The 27,971-nt window shown below is 41.7% G+C and overlaps 1 protein-coding gene and 1 long non-coding RNA gene across 4 annotated transcripts in view; one reads left to right on the top strand and one right to left on the bottom strand.

Moving 5' to 3' along the window:
- Positions 1-135: 135 nt before the first annotated feature.
- Positions 136-26,268, bottom strand: LOC139166785 (uncharacterized). 3 transcript variants are annotated; one of them, XR_011559038.1, is made up of 4 exons: positions 26,065-26,268; positions 24,507-24,657; positions 23,694-23,826; positions 136-530 (listed from the first exon to the last, which is right to left on the bottom strand). It is a non-coding gene; the product is annotated as an uncharacterized lncRNA (long non-coding RNA). The 3 variants fall into 3 exon arrangements; XR_011559037.1 differs by lacking the exon at positions 26,065-26,268 and adding an exon at positions 25,255-25,718 and having other exon boundaries at positions 24,507-24,714; XR_011559036.1 differs by lacking the exon at positions 26,065-26,268 and having other exon boundaries at positions 24,507-25,707.
- TBL1X (transducin beta like 1 X-linked) overlaps positions 24,800-27,971 on the top strand; it is a 191,098-nt gene continuing 187,926 nt past the window's right edge. Inside the window, 1 exon segment of the mRNA XM_070750848.1 lies at positions 24,800-25,334. The gene's annotated coding sequence lies outside the window, so the exon portion shown is untranslated.

The raw sequence follows: 27,971 nt of genomic DNA, 5'->3' as shown, positions 1-27,971 counted from the left end.
GATTCCTACCACTTCTGAAAAGACCACTTGTAGGAAGAATTCATGCTTAAAAAAGTCATATTTTTGGAAAAAGCTTCTCAAGTTTCAGTGGAAGAAAAACATGCAGCTGAGTGAGAGAAAATAAAGACGCTCTGATTTCTTTTTAAAATAGTCTTTAATGTATACATAAAGAAGAACAAAAAATGAGACACACAAACACAAAACACTCACACCAGCACTATGCACATAAACGAATTGAAAGTAGGATGTCTTGTAATTTTAATAAGAAACTTGGATCTTTCATCATTTTGCAATGATGATCACGAAAGAACTCAACAAGAACCTTATTGTAGCAAAGATAAACAAACTTTGGTATGTTCAAAAATGACATTGTCATGATTCCAATTACACCCAATTTATTAGAAAATGAAGACTACAATTTCCAATGTAGTCATGCTTTGCTGCCAGTATACATAAAGCATAAGAAGAAACCATGGTGAATGTGTTGATTTATCTGGAGAAACCAGTATTCCAGCATGGTCAGTGGTATGCTGAGGAAAAAGAAGTGAAAATATTAAAGAATGGCATATCAACCACAAATGCTGTCATCAAAAGTGTTATTTGATAAATGAAAAGCATCTATATTTGTCCTGTTATGCATTTTTCTTCTGTAATAAAATGATATTTTCTTCTTTAATTTTAAACCAAAGCAATAGCAATCAACCTGTGATCATTTTATTTTTCAATGGGTCCCTCTGGGTTGTCTAGTATCTCATAGAATCAAGATCATTTAGAATGAGAAAAAATTATCTACAGTTTTAGAAAAAATAAGTTAAAATAATTAAATGTTAAGAGATATTCCCTTATCAGCTAGCATCTTAAGATATTATGAAATAATTCTTTAAACAATACTTAACAAGAATCTGTCAAGAATGCACCATATGCATTTTAGAAATGACCTTTAGATTAAATTAGTTTTAAAATGGTTCCAACTTTGGATTTATCAACTTTTCTTCATAATTTGAATGAAAAAAAGAAAAGATCCTAGGCACGCTGGTGCACTTATGCACATCCCTTATAGATATCTTAGGAATGGTGTGTGATTCACAGTAGACAGTTAAAGGTTGAAGATATGGGGGTTTGATGAAGTAACAATGGATTCCAGGCATTAACTACCCTATTGCTGAAGTCATATTTTCTGCAATCGAGTTTGGAGTGGTTTGCCTTGAGTTTATATCTGTTCTGTCAGGCTCTCTGATAGGAGCCTCCCGAAAATTCAAAGATACAAATTTCAGACAGACACACATGTTTCAAAATTCAAAACAATGTTCTTTATCACAAAAGTCAAAATAAACTAAGCACTCTTTTTGTATTGCAAAGAGCACTCTTCCCAAAACAACCTGGTAGTCTGTACAATGTCCCTTAAGCAGTCATTAAGTACTTAGCCAGCAGCTGTGGAGAAACTTCACATCCCTTCTTCTTCCAACGAAGGGAGACACACACACGCTGCTCTGCTTTGGTTTCAAAGGCATGAAAAAGCAACAAAGTCCAGCACACAAGATTCCTGACGAAACAGCAACAGATATTCTTCCACAACGGCCAAACCCACACACTGCTATTTATAGCAGCAGCCCTAATTACTGGAGCCCCACCCAAACACAGGTGGCCTCCCTTATTTCCTGTAATATGTTCTTACTTGGTCTCTTCTACACATAATCCTGCGCTTGCGTGGGTCCAAAATGTCATCATCTGAAGCTATAGAAGATAAGGAAGGTTGACTGCCTTGGCTGTGTGCCAAGCCCTCCTCTGCCGAGTCACTCCCACCTTCTTCTTCATCCGAGGAAACTAAACTCTGAACTGATTCTGTCAGCAATAACACAGGCCTGTGACATGTTGAAGTTTCCCCTGCATCCACCTCCCCATTCCCTGGGGCAGGAGCTGGGCCAGAGCTAACCACAACAGTATCTATTGTGTGCTCATGTATTATTGTGGTTGAAGCTGAAGTAGTCATTGACAGGTAGGACATTGTAGCAGGTAATTTTGCAGCCTTGTTGATGGTGTTGAATATTTTTACATCATTAGCAAAGAGGACACAGTTGTTTATAATATGATCTCAAAGGTCATTTATGTAAGGTATAAAGAGTTTGGAACCTAAAACACTGCTTTGGGAGACACTGATTTTAAGTGGTGCAGGGTTTGATGGTGCAGGTAACTTTAAAAGCAAGTGGAATATATCAGGGGTAAAATGCTCCCAGTTCACTCGTGCCTGTCAGTCATCAGAGAGCATGTCATGAAGGGAGCGTGAGGCCCTGCTCACCCACCCAGATGCTGCCATTTGGCTTCTTTTACCCTCTGCACGTGCACAGTATTCTTTGCACGTGCGTAGAGGGTAAAAGAACCCAAATAGTGGCATCCGAGCAGGTGGGTGAAACCTTGCGCCCTTTCATAACCGGCTCTCTAACAACCAAAAGGCTTGAGCAAACCAGGAGCATTTCACCCCTGTAATATATAAATAGCTATATTTGGATTGGACCAAGGTGAAATCCAGCAGGTTCTGACAGGTTCTGGAGAAGTGATAGTGGAAACTATCACTTCTATCAGAGAACCGGTAGCGGACATTTTATATAGTTCAAAGAACTACTAAATACTACTTCTGGCTAGTCCCAGAGTGGGGTGGTAATGGAGATTTTGCAATATCCTTCCCCTGCTATGTCCACCAAGACAACACCACAATGCCACGCCCACAAAGCCAGTAGTAAAAATATTTGGATTGCACCACTGGATTGGGTTGACCTATGATTGCCACCTAGCATTAATTTTAACATTAAAGTAATCTCAACTTATTTCATAAGATTGGCACAACTGCAATATTTTGATTCCAAGGTACTTGGAGGCAGGATGGAATTTCAACATAAGAAAACACATGCAGAATGCAATAACAAGAACAGACATGCCAAATGTATATGGGATCCCTACAAAATATGAGTGCAATTCAACCCTCTTTTCCTATTTCCCAGAACTGCTAATATTTCTCAAAACCTTTGATCATGACTGCAATGCATAATGTTCATGACTACTGCAATAGATATTGACACAGATTAAATCAAGAACTTCTGGTTTTCATTGGGATTGAACTAATATTACCAAGAAACAGTACTCTCTTTCATTTTGTCTTCTGAATACACAAGCAATATAATATTACCACACTTTCAATTCCGCTTATACATAGTCTCATATAACAGTGTTTAAATGAGTACATTTCCTCTCAAAATATCAATCTACTCCATAAATCAGGTGTGCCTCAACAGGTCCTTTGATGTTCTGTAGATTACTTTCTATATAGCCAAAGAATCTTAGGAATTCTACTTGGTTTGTAGCAATTTTAGATTTTATAGAGTTTGTATCAATTTCAGATTTTGTAGAGTTTGTACAAATTTTAGACTTCTCTAAAGCAGGGGTCCCCAACCACCGGGCCGCGGACCAGTACCGGGCCGCGGGGCATGTTGCACCGGGCCGTGGAGTCAGCAGCTGCCGGCCCTCATGCAGCCACCCCCTCCCTCCAGCGCTTCGCCTCCTGCCGGGCAAGAGGCCTCGGGAGGCAGGTTCTGCCAGCCACAGGACGATGGATGGGACAGAGGGGCGGGAAGGACCGAGAGGCTCAAGCCTCTTTTGGCTTCTGCCGCGGGGCGCTTTTGCGTTTTTGGCTGGGGGGAGGCAGGAGGGCCAGCCTGACCCCCTCTCTCCAGCGCTTAGCTCCCGCTGGGCAAGAGGGCTTGGGAGGCAGGTTCTGCCGTCCATAGGACGATGGTGGGAAAGAGGGGCGGGGAGGACCAGCACCCCCATGCTTAATCCCGCCCCCAACCACGCCCCTTTCCGCCCCCACTGGGCCATAGAAAAATTGTCTTGCTGAAACTGGTCCCTGGTGGAAAAAACGTTGGGGACCACTGCTCTAAAGTACTGTATATCTTTTGTCACAGACATGCATTTTTCATATTGGCCTTGTGTTGTATTTTAAGTGAGAAGAAGAGAATGATAGATCAGAAATAATTCCTGATTCCTAATTATCAAATAGTACATGCTAAAAAGCTTTTCCTTCCTAAATTAGGATGCTGGGGAGGAAATCTGGGGGAAAGTTTTTTTAAAAAAAAATCAGAAAGTCTGGCTCTCAATGACATCCTATTCCTTAATTCTTGCTAGTTAACTTGCCTACTATTTCTGTTTGCATATGTTAGGTTAAAATGTAGTCAGCTGATATGTAGCTCAATGTATTGCATGAACCCAGGCAATAAAGTGAATTAAGTCAAGGTTAATTTTACCATGGGTTTTGATACTTTGAATCAACTTTCTTCTGCCATCATCTATATTTGTCAATGATGACAGGAAACTTGGAAGTTACACTTGTAATGAAGCCAAAGAACCCAGGATGGGGAAAGCTACATCATATTATACACTGCTCAAAAAAATAAAGGGAACACTCAAATAACACATCCTAGATCTGAATGAATGAAATAGTCCCATAGAATACTTTGTTCTGTACAAAGTTGAATGTGCTGACAACAAAATGAAATTGATTGTCAATCAGTGTTGATCCCTAAGTGGACAGTTAGATTTCACAGAAGTTTGATTTACTTGGAGTTATATTATGATGTTTAAGTGTCCCCTTTATTTTTTTGAGCAGTATTATAGCTTAGTCAATATATAATACTAAAATGTAGGCTGGGTGATTTTTTAAAATTTACTTAATTGTAAAATAATTCAATTTCTAGTTACTGGCTAAGTATTTATTTATTTATTTATTCGATTTTTATGCCGCCCTTCTCCTTAGACTCAGGGCGGCTTACAACATGTTAGCAATAGCACTTTTGAACAGAGCCAGCATATTGCCCCCACAATCCGGGTCCTATATAAATCAACCAGTTTTGATTTATTCATTAAACCATGGTTAAGCTAACCACACCATACTGAAATATAAGCATAAACATAGTGACCTGTTGTGAATACAGGTAGTCCTTAACTTACAATCACAATTGAGCCCAAAATGATTGCTAAGACAGTTAAGTGAGTTTTGCTTTATGACATTTCTTGCCACAATTGCTAAGTAAAGCACTGCAGTTGTTAAGTTAATAACAAAGTTCTAAATGAATCTGGATTCCCCACTGACTTTGTTTGTCAGAAGGTAGCAAAAGTGATCATATGACTCTGGGACATTGCAATAATCATAAATAGAAACCAGTAGCTAAGTATCCTAATTTTATTCACCTGACATGGGGATGTCATGGTCACTTTTCTCAGTGCCACTTGTAACTTTGAATGGTCAAGAACAGTTGAGGATTACCTGTACTACTTTTTTAATGACAATCAATGGTATAAAGCTCATATGATCATCTACAGGGCCAAGCAGATGACTTTGTCATCTACAGGGCCATGCAGATGACTTTGTTCAACACCTGACAAAATAATTTGGATTTGTTCCCAGTTAGATTCCATGTGTGGGGGGGTATTTGCGCATGCGTCGATCCAGATAGACGCACCGAAAGAAAGCTCCCTCATGTGAAGGAGGAAAAGTGAAAGTTAACCCCCGTCAACCCTCTCTAGCTTGGTGAAAAGTGGATTGAGAGGAAGCGGATTGAACGGAGCTGTTGAAAACTTTATAAAAAAGAGTTAAAAGAAGAAGCAATTCACAGTTTTAAACGTGAGTAGGGGGATAAGTGAGAACAAAGGAAAAGATGGCATCTACTTCGGAGCTGGAAGGGAAGATGGATTCATTGCTAACGGCATTTGCCAATATGGGACAGTTACTCCAAATATGAAAAAGGAGATAGCTGCCATTGGAGCGGGGGTGGCTGACCTGAAAGAACAGTCCAAAACACAAGATCAAAGAATTGGGAAACTGGAAGAGGGAAAGACTCGCCAGGAACTCCGCATAATTAACTTAGAGGACAAAGAAGACCTAATCTCCGCCTGAGGGGATTCCCAAAAGATTTTGCGGAGAGTAAACATCTTATTCAAGCAATTTACCGATGGTTCAGTGAAAATAATGTTAAATGCGATCCAGGGGAATTTGAAAGAGCGCACTGGGCTTTTGGATCTCGGAATCAAGGAGATCAAAAAGATATTATTGTGAGGTTTAACTCGGAAAGGAGGGCAGCAGAAATATTCAGAGAGCTAAAGCAGATTTCAAACTTACGTTACAAGGCTATTCCAATACGCGTTTTAAAAGATTTGTCTGCAGAGACCCTCAAGATGAGAAACCAGATGAGAGAAGTCACCTCCCAACTTTACGAAAATGGAATCCGGTTCTCATGGCGTTATCCTGCTACAGTAATTGTTTTTAAAGACTCCAAAGTTTTCCAGGCGAGATCTTTGAAGGAGGGAAGGAATCTGCTTCAACAGCTGGGGATGGATCTGGAGGGAGGTTCCCAGGCATCGACATCGAAGAGCCAGCCAGAAGCAGGAAACGGGGAGGCGAGACATGGAAGAAGGGAGGATGATTTGTTTATGCTTCAACCGATTCGTGCAGCAGAACAAAGCAAGGAGGAAAAAATTGCAGCTTTGCAAAAGGAACTGGAATTTCTCCAGGAGAAAGAGAAAAGAGAAGAGTCAAGAGTTACGCGCCAGAAAAAGAAATAATGAACTGAACTGAGCCGATTTGCTAATATGGTATTATGGTTTTCAACTTATTAATCTCTTCTTTGTGTATTTTTCTTTTTTTCTCGCTAACTAATAAGGGGAGAAGAGGGAAGGGGGGGGAATCTTTTGATATGTTATTAAATGGGGAGAGACGGGGGAGCTTTCTAGTGGAACGCAAATCCAGGGGTGCCTCTCGATAACGAAAGGTTTTTTCGTTGCCTCCCCTTGGGTGGGGGGTGCTAGGGAAGAGGCACTAGGGTGGGGATTCATGGTAACTAAAAAGCATTTTTCCGGTAGGCTCTGTTTTGCAGGAGGGGGAAATGTATTTAAACTTATGTAAATGGGTGAGACAGTGCTATTATCGTTGAATGTAAATGGTCTTTCATCACAGAAAAAACGTTATAGAATCATGAAGCTGGCTAGGGATAGTAAAGCTGATATTTTATTTTTATCAGAAACTCATAAAGGAAGGGAAAAAACAGATAAATTAGTTACAAATGGCAAGTGGCAACAAGTTTATGAGTCGAGAGGGACAGCAAAATCCAGAGGAGTCGCCATCTTGATCAACCGAAGATTGTTATTTCAATTAACTAATATTAAAAGAGACAAAGACAGTAGAATGCTATTTATTAAGGGGAAAATAAATAATAAGCTAGTAACCTTAGCAGTAATTTATGCCCCCAATGTAAATGCAAAACAATTTATAATGAATGTAAAACGTAAACTAGATAATTTTGCGGAAGGTACAGTGATTTTAGCAGGCGATTTCAACTTGGAACTAACGGCAGGGAGGGGGAAAAAGAAAAAATTACATTTAAATAAAATTAATATGATGGATTTACATGAAAATATAGTAAATAGGGACACATTTTACTCAGCAAGACATAATAAATTTAGTTGCATTGATTATATGTTAATTAATAAAACAGCCGAGGCACGGCTCAAGAAAGTGGAAGTGAAAAGCATTTGGTTATCAGACCATGCTCCATTACTAGCAGTGATTGAGTTAGAGGCTGGCAGGCAACAAAGGATTTGGAGATACAACCCTGTGGTTTCAGCTAATGAGGAAAATAGAATTAAATTACAAAAGGAACTGAATGGATTTTTTTGTATTAACGCAACAGGTGAAATTAAGCAAACAATAGTTTGGGATACACATAAGGCTATTATGAGGGGTAATTGTATTAGTACTGAAGCTTTTATTAGGAAATCCTGGGAAGTTGGGAAAAAAATCTATTAAGAGAAATAGATTTAATCCAAGAAACTTTAAAAATTACAAGAAATAGAGCTTGGAATACACTATTATTATTTAAGAAAAAGAAATTACAATCACTTGATGAAGAAAGATGGAATAAAATGAAGATGATTATAAAACAAAGAATCAGGGGATGGGGAAACAAATCAATGAAACAAATGGTACACTATTTGAAAAAAAGAAAAGAGAAATCCCATATCCCTGCTTTAAAGGATAAGGAAGGTGTAATTAAACATAGTAATGTAGAAATGGAAAAAATAATGAGTGACTTTTATGGGAATTTATATAAAAAAGAACACATTACATTGCAAACCCTAGAGGTTAAAGAGAAATTAACGGAAGAAGATAGACAAATGCTAAATGCAAAAATTACAAACGATGAGATATCTAGAGTCATTAAAGGGTTGAAACCTGCTAAAGCCCCAGGTCCAGATGGTTTTACTGCCGAATATTATAAGACTTATATAAATGAATTATTACCGCATATGGAAAAACTGTTTAATAATGTAATTAAGACTTCTGAAACTCCACAGACGTGGAAAATCTCAGAAATTATAACTATCCCAAAGCTGGATCATGATTTAACTGATCCAAGTTCTTATCGCCCTATCAGCTTATTAAATCAGGACTATAAAATATTTATGAAAATATTGGCAAACAGGGTGGAGAATATTTTACCAAAAGTAATTGGAGAAGACCAATATGGATTTGTTAAAGGAAGAAAGATTTATGAACCAATTAGAAACGTGGTCAATGTTATACACCATGCTACCAATACCAAAAGAAAACTAAGTATACTAAAGTTAGATGTGTACAAAGCCTTTGATAAAGTTAATCATGATTACCTATTTCAATTATGTAAAGATCTAAATATGGGAGATTCATTCTGTAGAATTATAGAAACAATTTATAAGGATAATATAGCTCAAATTAGAGTAAATGGTAACAGAACAGAAATGATTAAAATTCAGAACGGAACTAAGCAGGGTTGCCCACTATCCCCAATGTTATTTGTACTGGCAATTGAGACTTTAGCAAATAAAATTAGGAATGATAAGGAATGGAGAGGTTACCAAATAGGAAAATTCAAATTGAAATTAAATTTGTTTGCAGATGATGCTATAGTGATGTCTGAAACCCCAATCGAAATGATGAAAAGAATAATGATATTGCTCCAGGAATTTAAAGATCAATCGGGACTTATGGTTAATATAGAGAAATCGGAGATAATCTGTTTAAATACTGGCCCCAAAGAGCAAATTGAGATACAAAAAATATCAGGATTGAAATTAGGTTGTAAAAAAATGAAATATCTAGGAATTTGGTTGTTTAAGAATCCAATAAAAATAGTGACGGCCAACTATAATTTAATATGGAAAAAAATTCAGAAGCAGATAAAAAATTGGAAGGGGAAAAAGTTGGGAAGAATTGCCAAGATTAGGGCCCTTAAAATGATGATAATACCAAAAATGATGTATTTATTTTAGGTTCTACCGGGTATCTTTCCCGGGGCAAAACTAAGAGAATGGGATAGTAAATTAAATTTTTGGATTGAAGGAAACAAAAAGCCTAGAATAAGAAAACATTGGCAGTTTGCACAAGAGAAAGAGGGGGGGGTGGGGGAGCCCGTGCTTAGTACTATATAGAGAAGCATTTCATATAGAAAGATTAATGGAATTACAGTTATGGGGGGGAAAGAAATTGGTAAATTTAGAAAAGGAAATTAATAATATAAATAATAAAGAGTTATTATTTAAAAATTGGAGTAGAACAGAAATCAATAATTTAATCGACCCTCTTAAAGCATGTTTAGAAATATGGTCTAAATGGCAGAGGAAAGGTGGAACTAGGAATTCCAAGCTATCAACATTACACGTATTGAATACAGGTGATGATGTTAACTTAAGCAGAATTATTAAAGTATTAAATAGCAAAGGGATAACGAGAATTGAACAATTATGTGAGAAAGATGGAAGAGTTAGTAGAACTCGATTGGAATGGTGGATTGGTCAACAGAAATGGCTGCAGATTAATGCAATAAGCACATATTTAAATAAAAGTGAGAATAAAGAAGCTCTTTTACGAGAAGAAAATTGTTTAGAAAAAATAATAAGAGAAAAGATTAATGAGAGTAAAGCACAAGCCGGTAATATATATAGAATGCTATTGCAGGTGGAAGAGGAAGTAACCAAAAGTTTGACAAGATGCTGGCAAAATGATTTACAAATAGATGAAAGTGAAATGAAAGAAATAGTAGAAAATATATACCGTATTTTCCGGCGTATAAGACGACTGGGCGTATAAGACGACCCCCTAACTTTTCCAGTTAAAATATAGAATTTGAGATATACTCGCCGTATAAGACTACCCCTCTTCTGTACATCATAGACCTGACTGAGTCTAGGTCTATGATGTACTTGCATTGAGAAAAAAATCATTTCTGAACATGATAACACAATATTTTAATTACTAATGATGAAGATCTTATTGTTAAAATTATGAATGAATTATTTAGAGAGAGAGAGCCAAGTGGGAGCACTCTTCTGTCTATCTCTCCATATGTCTCTGTCTATCTGTCTTGTCTGCCTCTCATATTTCTCCTCACCACAATTAAGTTTATTATTATAACTCATCATAATTTGTCAACACAAAAAGGTGAACCTGGCTATTTTTCTTTCTCCTACCATCTATTCTGCAGGTATCTTTCAGTCTAACATGCAGCATGCTGACACCTATGTGAGAATCTATTATGGAATGAGAATCTGTATGTGATATCATGATATGGCAATCCAAACAGCCCATCCATTTTTTCCTCTTTCCGCACTTTCTGTCTTTATCCTCTTGCAATGTCACTTAAACAGATTTTAACTTGTCGGGTTTAATTAGTGACCCTGCCAATTTTCAGTACTGTGCAGTGTGCTATGATACAGAGCAGGGTGAATAATATGACCTCAGCTTTTAAAGTTATTTTAAAATGTTGCCTAAGAAATATGGAAAGATGATTCTTTTTGGAGGAAAAGTACATTTTCAATGGTTAAACATAAGAACAAATACAAACAGGCAGAAATAAATGCATCCAGTTTAACATTCAATTTTGCAACCACTAATAATGTTGGTCAAGTAGGTACAAAAATACCTGGGGAAATTATCAAAGTCTGAGAAATGGGTCCCTTGTCAGTTAAAAGGAGTGCTGATTTACCACCTGCTAGAGCAGTGATTTTCAACCTTTTTTGAGCCGCAGCACATTTTTTACATTTACAAAATCCTGGGGCACATCACCAACCAAAATTACACAAATCTAATAAATAAATACATACATACATACATACACACACACACACACACACACACACACACACACACACACACATAAATAACCCCCTCATATATACAATCCCATGTAACATCCCCTTATAAATACAGTCAATCATCAATCATCCCTCCTCAAATTTATACCACTGTCTCATTTCTGGGTTCTTCTCCTGTCTTTCCCCCTTTTCTCTCTCATGTTTCTCATTTCTCTCTCTTCCTCTCTTTTCCCCTCATTCCTTCTCCCTCTCACTTCTCCTCTTTTTCCATCCCTGTCTCTCCCCCCCCCTTACGTGTGTGTGTGTGTGTGTATACACACTCGAACCATTTCCAAAACCAGTTGAGGGCTGGGTTTTTTTTCTCTTTTATTCTTTTCAAACACAGGTGTGGGCTGGGGGGGGTGTTTCTTATTATTTGGGTGCTTTTTACCATATGCTTCAAGAATCACCTCTCTCCCTCTCTCTTGTTCTCTCTTATTTTCTTTCTGAGGCTCCTCCCACAACGGTGGCTACAGCGGCGCTGGCGATCCGGCCGCTAGCCGCTCCGAGCGCTGTGGGAACGCCCACCCCTCTCGCAGTCCGGTCCCGAGCTTCCCATCCTCCTTCTCAGAAGGTTTCCTTCTGAGCAAGCTGGCAGGAGGATGGGAAGCAGCCCCCACACCGCTCGGAGCGGCTAGCGGCCGCATCGCCAGTGCCGTTGCAGCCACCGCTAATGTAAAAGGGCTGCTTCCCGGCGGCAGGAACGCCTCGCCTCCGCTACTCCCGCCGCCGCCTTTGCTCTCCCCGCCGGGCAAGAGGCAAAGGTAGCGGAGGCAAGGCGGAGAAGAAAGAAGCCGCGGATAGCTGCAGCAAGGGCTCGTTATGCCGGCTACCCCCCGCAGTTCCTGCCGCCGGGAGTGGCGCTCCACCCCAGCAAAGCCGGCGAGGGAGCTCCGGAATTGGTTGGTGCTCGCCCGACGCCTTGTTTTTTTATTTCCCCCTTTGGCAAGGGAGCGCTCGAGGAGACAGCGTCTTGTGGCATCGCCTCCCGTCGGGTTTACGACGAAGGGACGCTCAGCAACTTCTTTTTCCTTTCGGCGCCATAGCCACCCGCAGTCCCCGGAGCCGGTGGGTTGAGGCAAAGGGCTGCGTTTCCCTTCCCTCCCTCCCTCCTGCCCCCGTCCTGAATGGAAGCCTCGCTCCGGGATCTCCGCCGCTTGCAAACCGCTCACTTTCGGCTCCGGGGACTGCGGATGGCTATGGCGCCGAAAGGAAAAAGAAGTTGCTGCGTGATGCCGCAAGACGCTGTCTCCTCGAGCGCTCCCTTGCCTCCCGAACTCCCGCCTGTGAAGAGAAACCAAAGGGGGAAATAAAAAAACAAGGCGTCGGGCGAGCACCAACCGATTCCGGAGCTCCCTCGCCGGCTTCATCAACGCGCTGCTGTTGCTGCTGTCGCTGCCGCCTGAGGCGGCGGCACTCGAATCTGGCGTGGTGGAAAATCTTTGCCTGCCTCCAGATTTTCCACCACGCCAGATTCGAGTGCCGCCGCCTCAGGCGGCACCGACAGCAGCAACAGCAGCGCTTTTTCCTTTCGGCGCCATAGCCACCCGCAGTCCCCGGAGCCGAAAGTGAGCGCGGGTCCGCTCCCCCCCCCCAATCCCGCTCCCGGCCTCCTCCCGCCCGCGGCTGTGGAATGGGCGCAGTATCCGGCCTATAAGACGACCCCCCACTTTGGAAAAGATTTTCAGGGGTTCAAAAGTCGTCTTATACGCCGGAAAATACGGTATAAGATTAAAAATACGAGAGTTAAAGAAATGAGAAGGAAGATTTTACATAAATGGTACTATACACCAGTACAACTTGCACACTTCCAGGGGAAAGAGAAGGGTAATTGTTGGCATGGGTGCCAAGAAAAGGGAATCTTTATGCATATGTTCTGGAAGTGTGCAGAAATTCAGAAATTCTGGAATGAAGTACAGAATGAAATTAACAAAATGTTAAAAATCAACTGGACAATTACAAAAGAAATAGCAATTTTAATTAAACAAAGGAAACTAGGAGAATTCAAGGAAATTAAATCTGCAGCATTGGAAAGCGCTCAAGTGGTGGTGGTATTGGGTTGGAAAGATTCCACAAAATGGACATTACAAAATTGGTACTGGTACATGGTGGACCAAATACACTTCGAAATTATGGAAATAAGATTAAATAATTTTGACGAGAACAAATTGGAGAAGCTGATGGTACGATGGAATAAGGTGAAAGATTATATGTTGAGTAGAATCTGTGATGTAAATGTGAAAAATAAACTGCAATCACTCTTTTAGTAATACTCAATGCAAGATAGAGCCAAGGAATTATAGATAAACAAACCAAAATCTTTGAATCCTCTTGTATGGGTGGTGGGTGGGTGGGTGGGGGGTGTCTTGTTGTTAGGTGATGGGCACATGCACTGTGCACTGTTATATGTTTGTTTTATGTAATTATTTTATAAAAATCAATAAAAATTTATTTAAAAAAAAAAAAGATTCCATGTGTGGTACAAATTCATGTGACATGCCCGGGGAAAAGTTTTGCTCAGTGATCTGGGAATGGTTTGACCTTGTTGGACCCGAGGAAATGGGCAGGATCCTCAGTACTGTCAGTGTTACCATCTGTCAATTAGATTCTTGTCCCTCCTAGATGCTAAAAGTCTCCAAGATGGTTACATCAGTGATTAATTCATCATTGCAGGTGGGGACATTTCCAGGGCCTTTAACCATAGCATCCTTTTCGGTGGTTATGGGGGCTGAGGCCAGGTGGCAGAGTCTTACACTGGTCGGCCCCTTTCTTCAAGGCTGGTCCCAATCAGTGTTAATAGGGAGTGAGAGATCCAGCCCACAGCCACTCTCTTGTGTCATGCTGCAGGACTCAGCACTCTCTGCATTCCTTTTTTAAATATACATAAAATCACTGGGTGAGATCATTTGTCCTCATGAGTTGAGGTATCATAGAGTTGAGTATCATCAGTGTACTGTTATCTCCACTCCTAGTGAACAAATGATAGTGTTGGTGCCCTCTTGTGGAGGAAAACTAAACCCTGGCAAGACTGAATGGCTTTGTGAGCATGGAATCTCAAAATCCAGAATTTTGAGATCCTTAAAACTGGATTAGGTGCAACTACCCCAGACAGATCCAGTCCACAACTTGGAGTATCTCCTGGACTTGCAACTCTTACCCGAAGAGCCTTTATGAAATTTTAGGTTGTGTGCCAGTTCTGGCCTTTACTGGATCAGGAGTCCCTGCACCTAGTTATTTAAGCTCTAGTCCCCTGGATGGCAGGGGACTGTACCTGGGACTACACTGAAAGAGTATTTGGAAGTTACAGCTGGTGCAAAGTGCAGTGGCATGGGTAGCTTTTGTGTCCCCAGACTGGCCCATATTACAACTCCATTCCATCAACTGCGCGGACTACTGGTTTGCTTCTGGGTACAATTCAAGGTGTTGGCTATCAGTTTTAAAATACTTCATAGCATGAATCCAAGTTCCTTGGGGAACCACCTCATCCCAATGGCACTGGTCCACCCCACTTGTGCTGACAGAGGAGGCATGATGCATCAAATTTCCTGGATCAGCCAGGGAATTTGGACTGGTGGGATGTAGGAGTGGAACCTTCTCTGTTGTCGCTCTTCCCTTTACACACACACACTCCCCAGAGGGAGGTTGCGCCATCTTCCTGACCTTCCACAGAAGTTTGAAGATCTAGCTCTGCCAGTTGGCCGGAGGCTCCAATGGGGAATTGTCATGCTGGAGGTGATTGATAAGATTAACAACAGATCTCTCCTCTCAATAAATCCTCCAGCTCATCCTATTCCATCTCTTCCCGTCTTTTATAATTATAGCTGATAATTTGTATTTTTGTAGTACTATTTAATTCTTATTTTATACATATTTTGAATAGTTTTATTCTAACATTGTAAGCTATCCAGAGTCACCTGGTTGTGAGATGGGCAGCAAACAAATTTAATAATTAAATAAATATTTTTTAAAATTATTTGAGCTATCTTCATGGCAATCCCATTTACCCAAAGAATGATAGAGAAGAGGTAGAAGGGTACTGATGAATGGGATAGATTACAGTTCAAAGATAAGGGGATTTCCCAAGATAGATACTGTGGGAGAAAAGAAAAGTTAGAGAATCAGATTTCTGCCAGCCTGTCTACATATATCTAAATTGAACTGTCTATATTTAGTTCATTTGATAGAGACTCAAATTTGTTTGGTTTCTGATTCTTACTCCATATCTTAAAAGAGAAACAGTATATGTATTTTATATATGTGTCTAAGTGTGTGTTTTAAATTTACAGTAGTTTAATTTTCACTGAAAATACCCAGACTATGTGGTGACAAATAAGTAGTTATTATTGCTATGCATAGACAGCAGGGAAGTTGACTGAATTTTCCTGTTTTATGTTGAGTCAATTGTATCCAATTGACTCAACAGAAAACAGAAAAATTCAGTCCACTTTCCTGCATAATTTTTACATATAAAGATAATGGAATTGTGAGTTCTATTTAATATATCACAACAAAATTACCCTGACAGTGTAATTTTCAGCTATTTAAATCAATGGTTTCCTAGATGTTAATCAGCTACTCACATTTAATATAGACGAAACATTAAAAAGTACTTATCATATATCGAGCACGTTTCTTTTTTCTTTTCTTTTTTTCTTTCTATAGATATTTGCATAGAAATGTCTGCACGGAAGACTTCTTTTTAAAATTCACTAGTAGTAGGTCGGTTATAGTCTGGCAAAAGAGTAAGGTGTATATCTACTTCTAATATATATACTATAGTATAGGTATTCCATATTGTTGACAATGGATTGACAATAACTTTCATACAGGGGTGGGCTGTGCACGCGCACAAAATTTCTGGGGGTTTTCTATCTTCCGCGCATGCGCAGAAGCAAAGAGGCCTGAAAATTGGAGAGAAGAGCTGCCAGTTGTGAGTGACTGGCAAAACAAGGTAAGAGCTGCCATCAGGGGCTGCCGGCTCCTATACGCCCGCGATGATGCCAGCTCCCACCATGCTGTCCCCCACCGCACCGCCCCACCACCCCCTGGCACTGCCACAAGTGGCCTGTCCGCTCCACCATGAGTGGCAGCTCCGTACGCTCACCCCTCCATCGCAACACGGCATTAATTTAATTCAATTCAATTCAATTTCATTTCATTTCATTTATTAGACTTGTATGCCACCCGTTTCCGCAGACTCGGGGTGGCTCACAACAAAATAGTGACAGTGTTGCAAATCTAATATTAAAAACATTTTAAAACCAACATTGTAACCATACAGCACAATTATACCATGCGTAAACTGTATAAGCCTGGGGGTTATCTCAGTCCCCCCATGCCTGGTGACATAAGTGGGTCTTTAGTAACTTACAAAAGGCAAGGAGGGCGGGGGCAATTCTAATCTTTGTGGGGAATTGATTCCAGAGGGCTGGGGCTGCCACAGGGAAGGCTCTTCCCCTGGGGCCCACCAGACGACATTGTTTAGTCAATGGGACCCAGAGAAGGCCAACTCTGTGGGACCTTATTGATCGCTGGAATTCATGCAGCAGAAGACGGTCTCGAAAGCATTCTGGTCCAATGCCATATAGGGCTTTATAGGTCATTACCAACACTTTGAATTGTAACCAGAAACTGATCGGCAACCAGTGCAGGCCACAGAGTGTTGGAGAAACGTGGGCAAATCTAGGTAGCCCCATGATAGCTCTCGCAGCCGCATTCTGCACAATCTGGAGTTTCTGAACACTTTTCAAAGGTAGCCCCATGTAGAGAGCATTGCAGTAGTCGAACCTCGAGGTGATGAGGGTATGAGCGACTGTGAGCAATGACTCCCTGTCCAAATAGGGCTGCAACTGGTGCACCAGGCGAACCTGTGCAAACGCCCTCCTCACCACAGCTGAAAGATGGTGCTCTAATGTAAGCTGTGGATCGAGGAGGACGCCCAAGTTGTGGACCCTCTCTGAGGGGGTCAATAGTCCCCCCCCCCAGGTTAATGGATGGACAGATGGAATTGTCCTTGGGAGGCAGAACCCATAGCCACTCCGTCTTATCAGGGTTGAGTTGGAGCCTGTTGACACCCATCCAGACCCCAACAGCCTCTAGGCACCGGCACATCACTTCCACTGCACACCGACACATAACTTCCACTCTTACCTTCTCTTCCACGATCTCCTGGTTGATGGGTCATGGGCAGGGAGCAGGCAGGGCGTCCCAGAGCTCTGTGCTCTCCCGCATGTGTGAGAGATGCCTGCGGCGCGGGAGGAGAGAGCAGGCCACCCAGCCAGAGCTTGGATGGGCTGCTGTCGCATGCTGGCCCCAGCTGCTGCTCTAGGTGCCACAGCAAGATTCAGTTGCTGTGCATGCGCAGCAGCTGAAATCTTGCCCTGACATCCTTGTGGCAGGGAGATTTGGGCAAAAATTGCTTGTTTCTTTGCTTCTGTGCATAAGCAAAAACCCGGTAATTTTCACTGGAATCGCGCCAGTTGCGTGTGCATGCAACAACAGAGCGGGCCTATGTGCTCCATTTCCATTGCCAGAACGGCATTCCTGACGTTCCGGTTTGAGGCCCATCCCTGCTTACATATGCCTAAACATACATATATATGTTTCGAAAAAACTAAATTACTTTCCAAAACAGAACACGTATATAAAAGAATAATCATGGAAGCCATAGAGATAGAAAAATACCCCCTCAGTATGAATAAACGTGATGACACATCCCACCTACCAGAAATTTGGAAACCAGCCTTAAACAAAAAAGCATATCATAATCATCACCATGTCAATCCTTCAACTAAATGTGATTCCACCAACCAATCAAACCATTAAAACATAGCCACCCAATCTATTTGCTACATTCAAACCAAATCTCCACCCCCACCACTATTTATAAGGAACAAATGGCAGTTGCAAACAAACTATATTTACAGCAGCACGAAGCTTATAACTTCAGCCTGATGATGGTGAATGTGATTTCACCGAAACGTCGCATAGACATGCAAAATATTACATGGGGCAAAACCCGAACTCAGAAAAATCTACATATTTATATTTATATTTATATTTATATTTATATTTATATTTATATTTATATTTATATTTATATTTATATTTATATTTATATTTATATTTATATTTATATTTATATTTATATTTATGTATATATGTTTTCGTAGATTTTCACGGGTACAGGTATGACGGTCTTGGCATATTCGGGTTTCTTCCCGTGTAGGATTTAAATCCTACACGGGAAGAAACACGAATATGCCAAGACAGTCATATATATATACTTATATATGTATATGCATATGTACATACATACATGTGTGTGTGTGTGTATGAGAAGCATATATTTCAGCATATGTACGTTATTGTCAATCATTGTCAACAATACGGAATACCTATCTTGACTAATCTTGAATAAACACTCAACTCTGCTCTGTTCTATTTAGGGTAAAGGTTACTTACTCAGTTCTTTCTATTCTATTCATGGGTAAAGGTTAGCACAATACAATCACGCACTCACCTATAAACTTGACATGATCTGTCGTATGCTGTATATTAATCATTTAATCCATTGTTACTAGTTAGCTATCTTTGGGGTAAATCAATCATTTTAATTGTGTACACAATTAGATTGCTATAAAAATAAATGCAGCTGACCAACAGGGGAGGAATTCTTAGCTCAAAGAGACCATCTTAGCTCAGAAAAACTTTGCTCAGAAATCATGTATGTATGGCCATGATTACTACAGGCATAATAATAAAAAATTAAGTTATTCCCAGAAGTGTTCTTGCCAACCCTCTTGGTAAGACTTTTTATTATGCCTATTCATTTCACTATTCAGATAGCAGTTTTTTTAAATGAGTCTTGACAACTTTGGCTTCAAAAATCAAAGTTGCTTCTGTGTTATGTCATTAGAATTTGTTACTAGGATATGTTCACAAGCTGCTATTTATTCACGTTTTCTGGTGCTCTTTTGTAAATGCAGTCTGCAATGCTAAACGTGTGATAGCCCTTTTTTCTGCTTATAATTTCCTATAAACCACAAAGAGTATTTTCAGTGATAAATTAATTCACTTTTTAAAAGCATTGTGGATATCATGTACACATAGCAAAGATGAAGTTTCTAGTTAAACATATAAAGAACCACTTTTAAAGCTTGAAGGATCTAATTTTAAATAATGAGGGTGTCACAAATTCCACTGTTCACAACATATGTTATAACTCATATTGCTGCCAACCATATGTCAAAAATAATCACAGATTTTTAACCCGGAGGTTCTGATTAGGAATTAAAGCTATGACCAGAAGCAATTATTTGAAGTAATCATTCGAGAAGCTTAAAGAACTTTGGGTTGTTTTACATGCTAAAAGTGCATCATGGAAACCTTACTAAAGCTCAATTTCACAAAGCTCCAAATAATATGAATAAATAAATCATATGAGACAGAAGAATCCCATGAGAACGATCAATTCTATATCTTTCTGGAATTTTTTCTCATTGTTGTCATTCCAGTAATAATAGGCTTCTTCATGTATATACCGTGTTTCCCCGAAAGTAAGACAGTGTCTTACTTTCTTTTTATCCCCAAAAGCCCCACTATGTCTTACTTTCGGGGTATGTCTTATATTGGAAAAAAATTGTCGAGCACACCGGGGGCGGGGTGGGGCTGGCTCCGCTCCGGCTGGCAGCGGAAGAAGCCAGGCCCGGGCGCTTGACTCTCGCGGCGCTCGCTGACCCAAGGCTTCGAGTCTTCGCCGGGCCGAATCAAGAGCACACCGGGGGCGGGGTGGGGTGGGAAAAAGGAGGGCGGTCGGAGAGGCAAAGAGGGGGGGGAAAAGGGCGACGGTCCCTTTAAGGGGCTTTACCTGTCGCCGGCCTTGACCCGGTGGCGTAGGTGACCCGGACGTGGAAGTGGGAGGGGAGGACATGACCCGGAGGCGCATGGTGCGAGGGTCAATACGCCGCTACCCGTTCAAGTCTTCAATTTGCAGGTATCGAGGAAGTTTCGAGGGGGTCGCTTGGGGGAGGGAAGGGGGAGGTCTGGCCGCAGGGCGTGTCTCGAGGCGTAATTCAGGCGGGTGGCGGGAAGGAGGCTTCAGCGGCGGCAGTGACGGCTGCCGAGCGGCTCCTCCGGTGGGGTCAGCAGCTCATGTGTTGTTTTCGGAGGCTTCCCCCCTCCTGGCTGCCTCCTTGAGGAGGGGCGCGCGGGAGGCAGGGGTGGCCTCGAGTGGAGGCAGAACCGTTGCCCCGAGGCCGAGGGGTTGGTCGCAGCCACCAGAGGGAGAGGCCCCGCCGCCTAATGCGCTCGGCTCTGCTGCTCCCGCCCAACCCGGTCCGCTTCCCTCCTCGCTGTCTCTTTGCTTTCTGTGTAAACGCGGTAACGGTGACCTTCTCGGGGGCTGCTGGCCAGCCGAAGGGTCGGTCCGGAGTTTCTCACTCTACGTACGGGCTGAGAACGCTTAAATAGACATTTATAAGGCTAAAAGAGGAATGGGACAAGACGGCGCGCAACTAGATGAGAGGGAGGCGGCAATACCCCCGTGTTTTCCCGAAAGTAAGACATATGTCTTACTTTCGGGGTACGGCTTATATCAGCCTACCCCCCGAAAACCCCCGATACGTCTTACAATCGGGGGTGTCTTACTATCGGGGAAACACGGTAATAATAATTAAAACCTCCTCAACCCTATAACTAGCTAATGTGTTTGATGATGATGATGCATCAAAGACAGGCAAAGGATAGCCTATGTAAAAACATATTCAAGAATTCTAAACCACGTAGATTCCAAACACAATCCAACGAGTATAGGTTTGTTAAATACAGGTCTAATTTTTACCTTTAACATAGATTTTAGTCCAATTTTTATTTAATATATTATACAAACTAAGGGAGCTATAACAAACATGGAAAAGACAGAAAATGTGAGAAAGTTCCAAACTGGTATCATGATTCTCCAGAATGAAGTGTTACTAAAACATAAAATTTGTGATGGGATAGACTAAAAGCCATTATAATCAACATTATCAGAATAGATAATAAGTTATATGTTTTTGAGACATGAATGCTATATTTCACATTAAATATTCAGGGATATCTCAGATATTGAAGGTTACACATCGGTATCTACACCTTACACTGCACTAATCTGTCTAATTCTTTTTATCATATTCAACAGCTTCTACTATTTATTTCCTGCCGGCGGGGCCCCTGCTGCCCTCTGCTTCGCTCTTCCCAGCTCGCCTGCCCAGGGCACCACAGCAGCAGCCTGTGTCTCCTCGCAGCTCCTGCAAACTACAGTACTAAAAGCCCTACATGGCATGGGACCAGATTACTTACGGGACCACTTTCTGCCGCATGAATCCCAGCGTCCGGTTAGGTCCCACAGAGTCGGCCTTCTCCAGGTCCTGCCAACTAGACAATATCACTGGATGGGTCCTAGGAGAACAGCCTTCTCTGTGGAGGACCCGGCCCTCTAGAGTCAGCTCCCCCCAGAGATTCACACTGCCCCCAACCTCCTTGCCTTTAGTAAAAATCTGAAAACCTATTTATGCCGCCAGGCTTGGGGTCATTAGACCCCTGCCTCTGACCACTGAATATATAGGATGTCTGCAATGTCTATTTGAATGAACGATTTTTTAAATGTTTAACTTTTTAGAATATTTTAAACTATTTATGATAATTGGATTTAGGTGTATTTTACATATTGTGTTTTTTATTGATATGTTGTGAGCCGCCCTAAGTCCACGGAGAGGGGTGGAATACAAGTCAAATAGATAGATAGATAGATAGATAGATAGATAGATAGATAGATAGATAGATAGATAGATAGATAGATAGATTAAAAAATGCCGACGGGTATTTCCTTCGCACTCTTTCCTTCCCTCTTCAGTTTGCCCCAAGCCGCTGCCGCTGCTGGTGCAAACATTCCCTGCTTCGTTCCTCCCAGGTCACTTGCCTGCCCGCCCGGGTACCACAGCAGCCTGTGTCTCCCCTGCCCCAGCTCCTCTCGGCATCACCCTCCTGCCTAGAAGATGGTGCTGGGTGGCCAGGTTGGTGTGTCTGGGAACAGGGCATTGGGCATTGGGTGGATAGGCCTGGAGAAGAGGCAGAGCGGGAAAGGGTGGGAAAAGTGGCTAGGGATCGGTGCGTTGGGAGGGTTAGGTAGCACATTCCTCCTGGCTGGGCAGCCAGTGCCTGCAGGGGAGCTGTGCATGGAGGAGATGCGAGAAGTGGCTCTCCTCACTATCTCTACCCCCTTCCCCCCAATTGAGGCTTTGCAGAGAGATCAGTCCTTGGGGACTGCTTCCCCATCACAGCTGTGTGTCTGGGGGTGTGGAAATGCCTACAGCCATGCCCCCAAGCAGCCCCGACATCAGATGATCCAGAATGTTGGATGACTGAAGGACAGATAATTGAGACTCTACTGTAATTAATCAGGCCAAAGGGACATGTTAATATTAACATATTTTCCTAACTTGTATGAAATTTAAACTGATAATGTAACATTTATTTATTTGGAAGCAAACTTCAACGTGATCCATAAACTTCCAAGTAATCAAAAGCTAGTGCTCGCTGAATAAAAATAATCACTTTTATATATGTACAGTGGTACCTCTACCTAAGAATGCCTCTACTTGAGAACCTTTCTAGATAAGAACCGGGTGTTCAAGACTTTTTTTGCCTCTTCTTAAGAACCATTTTCTACTTAAGAACCCGAGCCCGGAAAAATTTCCCAGGAAATTTGAGAGTGGCACGAAGGCCAGTTTCTTGCCATTCCCCTTTTAATCCTGATCATCTCAGGCTTTTCTGGGCTGACAGAGGAGCCTTTAGGTGGTGCTTAAGGAGGCTTTCACAGCCTCAGAGTCCTTTTTTTTTAATCCTTAAAGTTTGGGATTTTTTTATTCCCCTCACTTCACCTTCTTCCTTATGCAGTGAGTGTCCTCCTCCTCTTCTGCCTCCTCCTCCTCCCACTCAAATTCTGAGCTTTTATTTCTTTCCTAATGGGTTTGCATGCATTATTTGTTTTTACATTGATTCCTAAGGGAAAAATTGCTTCTACTTATAAACCTTTCTACTTAAGAACCTGGTCACAGAACAAATTACGTTCTTAAGTAGAGGTACCACTGTATTTAAAATTTAGTGAATGTTCAGTGAAATTTGCTTCCAAGATTTTATATACATGGTAGCATATGCTTTTTTAATGTTTGAATCTAGTATTCCATACGTTTCTGTGCCTTTTCAACACACACATTTATTTAAGCATAAATTGTATGCACAAACTGATCAAGCCACTCTTTTCTTCCTGCGCAGCTAATAGAGTGTGCTTGGTAGCACAGGAATGTGTCACAGTAATGCAGAGAGCTGTAATGATGTCAGCTTGTTATTTACTTTCCAAATCTGAATGACTGAGCAAGAGGAAAGGAGAACCAATCAGCCACAATGTGACCCTGCAGGCAGAAAAAACACAGCACTCTCACCAGTAAGAGATTGGGGGATGGGAGGCACATGTAACCAGGGTAATGTTGCATCATGTATTTGCACTGCTTTTTGCACAGCTTCCTTTTTCTTTTTCTGTAAAATGACTGTTGTAATTCAGAAAGCTCTGCCAGCCTAGAGAAAAATAAGAAAGGGAGGATTAATTCAAGACAAAGAACATCGACATCTAACTATGTTAGTGCTAAGTGTAATAATACCTATTCTGCTGAATAACAGTTATGGAGACATATCTATATTTAAATATATTATAATTATATCATGGCAACACATGTTTTCATAAAGTATATAAGGTATATAAACATTATGGGTTGTTCCCCCTCCTTTTTTTTAAACTGAATTTCCAAATAAATATAAATTACTGAATTTGCAAAAACATTGTATTCTGATTAGCAAGTTACATTTTGTACTCTTTTGTTGTAGTGAGTCTTCGGAGAGGGGCGGCATACAAATCTAAATAATAATAGATTAGATTTATTGGATTTATATGCCGCCCCTCTCCGCAAACTCGGGGCGGCTATAATAATAATAATAATAATAAATTATTATTATTATTAATAATAATAATAATAATAAATAATAATAATAATTTTATTTGACACAAATTTACTTGTTGACTTTTAGAATATAAAGTCATAAGCTTCATAATAATTTAGCTACTTAAAAAAACAGTCTTAATATTATACCTGCACCTATACACATTATCAAACAGTGTATTACATTATTCTCTTATTAAAAGGAGAGTGCAAATAAGATTGATAAATAACACTGGTCCATAAGAGATTGTGTAAACCTACATTTTACTACCCTTTGATCCATTTTTTCCTGACTCCACGGGATTAAAAAGTCATCTGAATAGTAGAAGATTGGTAGGGTGGGTGAGATTTCCTTTTGGGTGGCATAAAACATTTCAATCACCCCTAAAAGTGACTGAGTTATTTCAGCACACTGCAATTGGAGGAGAAATTCATTTGATTGCTGGGGTAGGTGTTGATATTTTTCTTCCTTGGAAATCATAAAAGGCAGAACTGCTGAGAAGCCCACCCGGTCCCCCCTCCTCCTTAAAGATCAATATGCTGATTTCCACCAGCAGCCCCGGAGACCACTTAAACCAGCCGGGTTCTGCCAGCCTTTGCCTGCTTCTTCGTTCTCTCATAGAGAGCAGGGAGAGGCTGGCCCTGGACTTCCACATGCACTTCGCTCTCCGAGCACATTAACTTGCTCACGAAGTCATGAGCGCGAGGAGCAGCAGCAGCAGCACTACCAGCCCCACCACCTGACTGCCATTCTGCACCCCGAAACTTTCCGCTTTCCTGCCCACCGCTCTCTCGGACTTCCTTTTGATCCCCTCCGCCACCGGGAGTGGATGCGGTGGTAGCGGTGGAGGTAGAAAAGGAGGAGGAAGGGCGGGAGGGGGGGGGGGTGTTGAGAAGAGCTACGAGGGCTGCTCGAGATTTACAATCTGCTTCACGAACTCGGGAAGATCCTCAGGATTGGAAAGAAGAGTTCCCACCATGGGCTGCCAGTGAAAGGAACTTGGCTTACTCGGGGCTTTGGCAGAAGTTGAGACTTTCCTCGGGGAGCTTCCTGGAGGGCGAGCCAGGCCTTTCTACACGAGGAGGGAGGTGAGTTTTTCCGGGGCGGCCTTTGTGGTGGTGGGGGAGACTCCCTAAGAAGAAATGGACAAACGCGGGTCGGCAACGCCGAGAACGCCTCGGGAGGGCCATGTTTTCCAACGCGATTTCAACTTCCTTCGGCCCTAATGGATGGGCGGTTGACTATTGTTTTATAGGGGGGGGGGCGTTTTTGCGCCTCACGTTTTCGGTGGCTTTCGAAGCTGAGTCGGCCCTCGGCTTCCCCCGCTTACCAGCCTCCCCCCCCCCCCCACTTTCCCAGCAGGATGGGGCTGCGTTTCCCTGTGGCAACCCCACCCCCACCCAAAGGCTTTGAAATGGGCCGGAACAACTCTTCGGGCCTGGCGTTGATTGAAAGGAGAGCCTTTGCGGGCCGTGGGGGTTGCCCATTGCTCTCCCGGACCCCTGATTCGAACGCTTGGGATCACCTCAGGTTGATAATTTTATATCGTTTCGTCTGGTTTTAAAGCAATATCGCTGCAGGGTGGGGGAAGGGCGCTTCCGTGTTTTGTTTTGTTTTTGGCCGTTTGTCTCGGCTAAAAAAGGCTGAGGGAGGAGGACTGCGGCCGAGGGCGGGAGGGGGCTGCTGAACTTGGACCCGGTGAGTCGGGGGGGGGGGGCTTTTTAAACCGATATGAGGGGTGGGGGAGGGGACGGGACCGCGCAAAATGGTGTCACCAGTTGTGTAACCCCAGCGTGGGGGAGGGAAGGAAGCTCCTGCCTTAATCAAGCCTGTCGCTGAGGCCCGTTCCTGAAGTTTTCCCGGGATGGCGGTGGCCAATGAGCCTGTTGAGGTCTTCCTGGCGTAGGGCAACGTTTTATAAAAGCGCTCGGCTGTAGCCTGTAAGACCTGTTGCATGCTTTAAAAGTTCAGAAAGACGGAGAGCTCTCTTTATGGGGACCTCAGTGGTTCACTCCTGCAAATGACTTCCGCACGTTGGCTTTGTCTTCTTTCTCTTCCGTTTCCACCCCCCTCCCCATGTTGTGTTTTGTCCCAGTGTCATTGTAGTCAGCCTATTTTAATTTAGGTTGTGGGGGGGGCACGTTATACTTGTCTCTGTGAACCCTTGGCCTACTTATTGACATGGTGGGTGACTCATAGAAACTAAAAGAATCAGCCATCCTCCACTTTCTGCCAAGCTTTTCTTGAGCTTATGGCTCTAAAGCTGCATCAGGTAACCCTTAAATAGTTGAACATGTGCGCACATGTGTGATCCAGAAACTGCATTTGCAGGGTATATTGGCATAGACTTAATTGTACCTAAGCTTTATAAAGGAGGTTTTTTTAAAAAAAATAATCAGATGGCTTATGAAATGAAATACTGTCTAATGAGAAAGGCCCAGTATGGAAGTTTGATGATACTTTTCATGATTGTTTCCCCCCCACCAAGGAATAAGGAAAGTAACAGGTTGTCACAGCTCTTTCTGTACTCTACTCTGTACTGTACAGTATTACAGCTGTTTACTTTGATTACTTATTAGTTGATTTTAACACCTTTTCACAAAGTAAAGAGAACGTTAATGCAATAAACCTTTCATAGAAACATAGAAGACTGACGGCAGAAAAAGACCCCATGGTCCATCTAGTCTGCCCTTTTACTATTTCCTGTATTTTATCTTACAATGGATATATGTTTATCCCAGGCATGTTTAAATTCGATTACTGTGGATTTACCAACCACGTCTGCTGGAAGTTTGTTCCAAGGATCTACTACTCTTTCAGTAAAATAATACTTTCTCATGTTGCCTTTGATCTTCCCCCCAACTAACTTCAGATTGTGTCCCCTTGTTCTTGTGTTCATTTTCCTGTTAAAAACACTTCCCTCCTGAACCCTATTTAACCCTTTAACATATTTAAATGTTTCGATCATGTCCCCCCTTTTCCTTCTGTCTTCCAGACTATACAGATTGAGTTCATTAAGTCTTTCCTGATACGTTTTATACTTCAGACCTTCCACCATTCTTGTAGCCCGTCTTTGGACTTGTAGCCCGTCTTTGGACTTTCTTGCTATATATCTATGTAGGGTAGATGTATTTCTTTTTTAGGCCAGATGTAAATGATGTAGTATCACATTTTTCAAAATTAATTTATAATTCCAATTTTTTGTCAACCCACATGATATGAGGCCTGATTCAGAAAGCTTGTTTATGAAGTCCAGGAATAAAATTAGAGTTTGCTTATTTTGTTACTTTTTCCAAAACAGCAAGTCTACTTCAGGTCTGTTTACATGTTTAATGATTCCCAATGGCTTTCTAGGCTCAGCTGCTTGCAGATTATTTTGGGTCACTGCTACTCCTTGATGTGGATGACTGATCAAACTTCACCTAGTCAAACTATCATCATACTGTTTACATAGGCTAATATCTTGAAGAACCAATACTTTAATTCATTTTAACTTTGAACTTGTATGAATAAGGAGCTGACATGTTGCTGGGAGCAGTTTATAGCTGAAAAAGGAATTTCCAATCTTTTCAAAATACTACAGTATTAAGTAAATACTTAAAATTAAACAGTATCATTATTGCGTTGCTTAACCCCCAACATAACCCTTATTCAGATAATATATCCTTCTATAAAGGATATAAATTTCTTTCTACAGAATGTCCAAAGCAGTAGGAGTATTCTTA

Source organism: Erythrolamprus reginae, chromosome 4, assembly GCF_031021105.1.
Source record: "Erythrolamprus reginae isolate rEryReg1 chromosome 4, rEryReg1.hap1, whole genome shotgun sequence".
Lineage (NCBI taxonomy): Eukaryota > Metazoa > Chordata > Lepidosauria > Squamata > Dipsadidae > Erythrolamprus > Erythrolamprus reginae.
The sequence above is the reverse complement of the archived record's forward strand: the minus strand, read 5'-3'. Positions and strand labels throughout refer to the sequence as shown.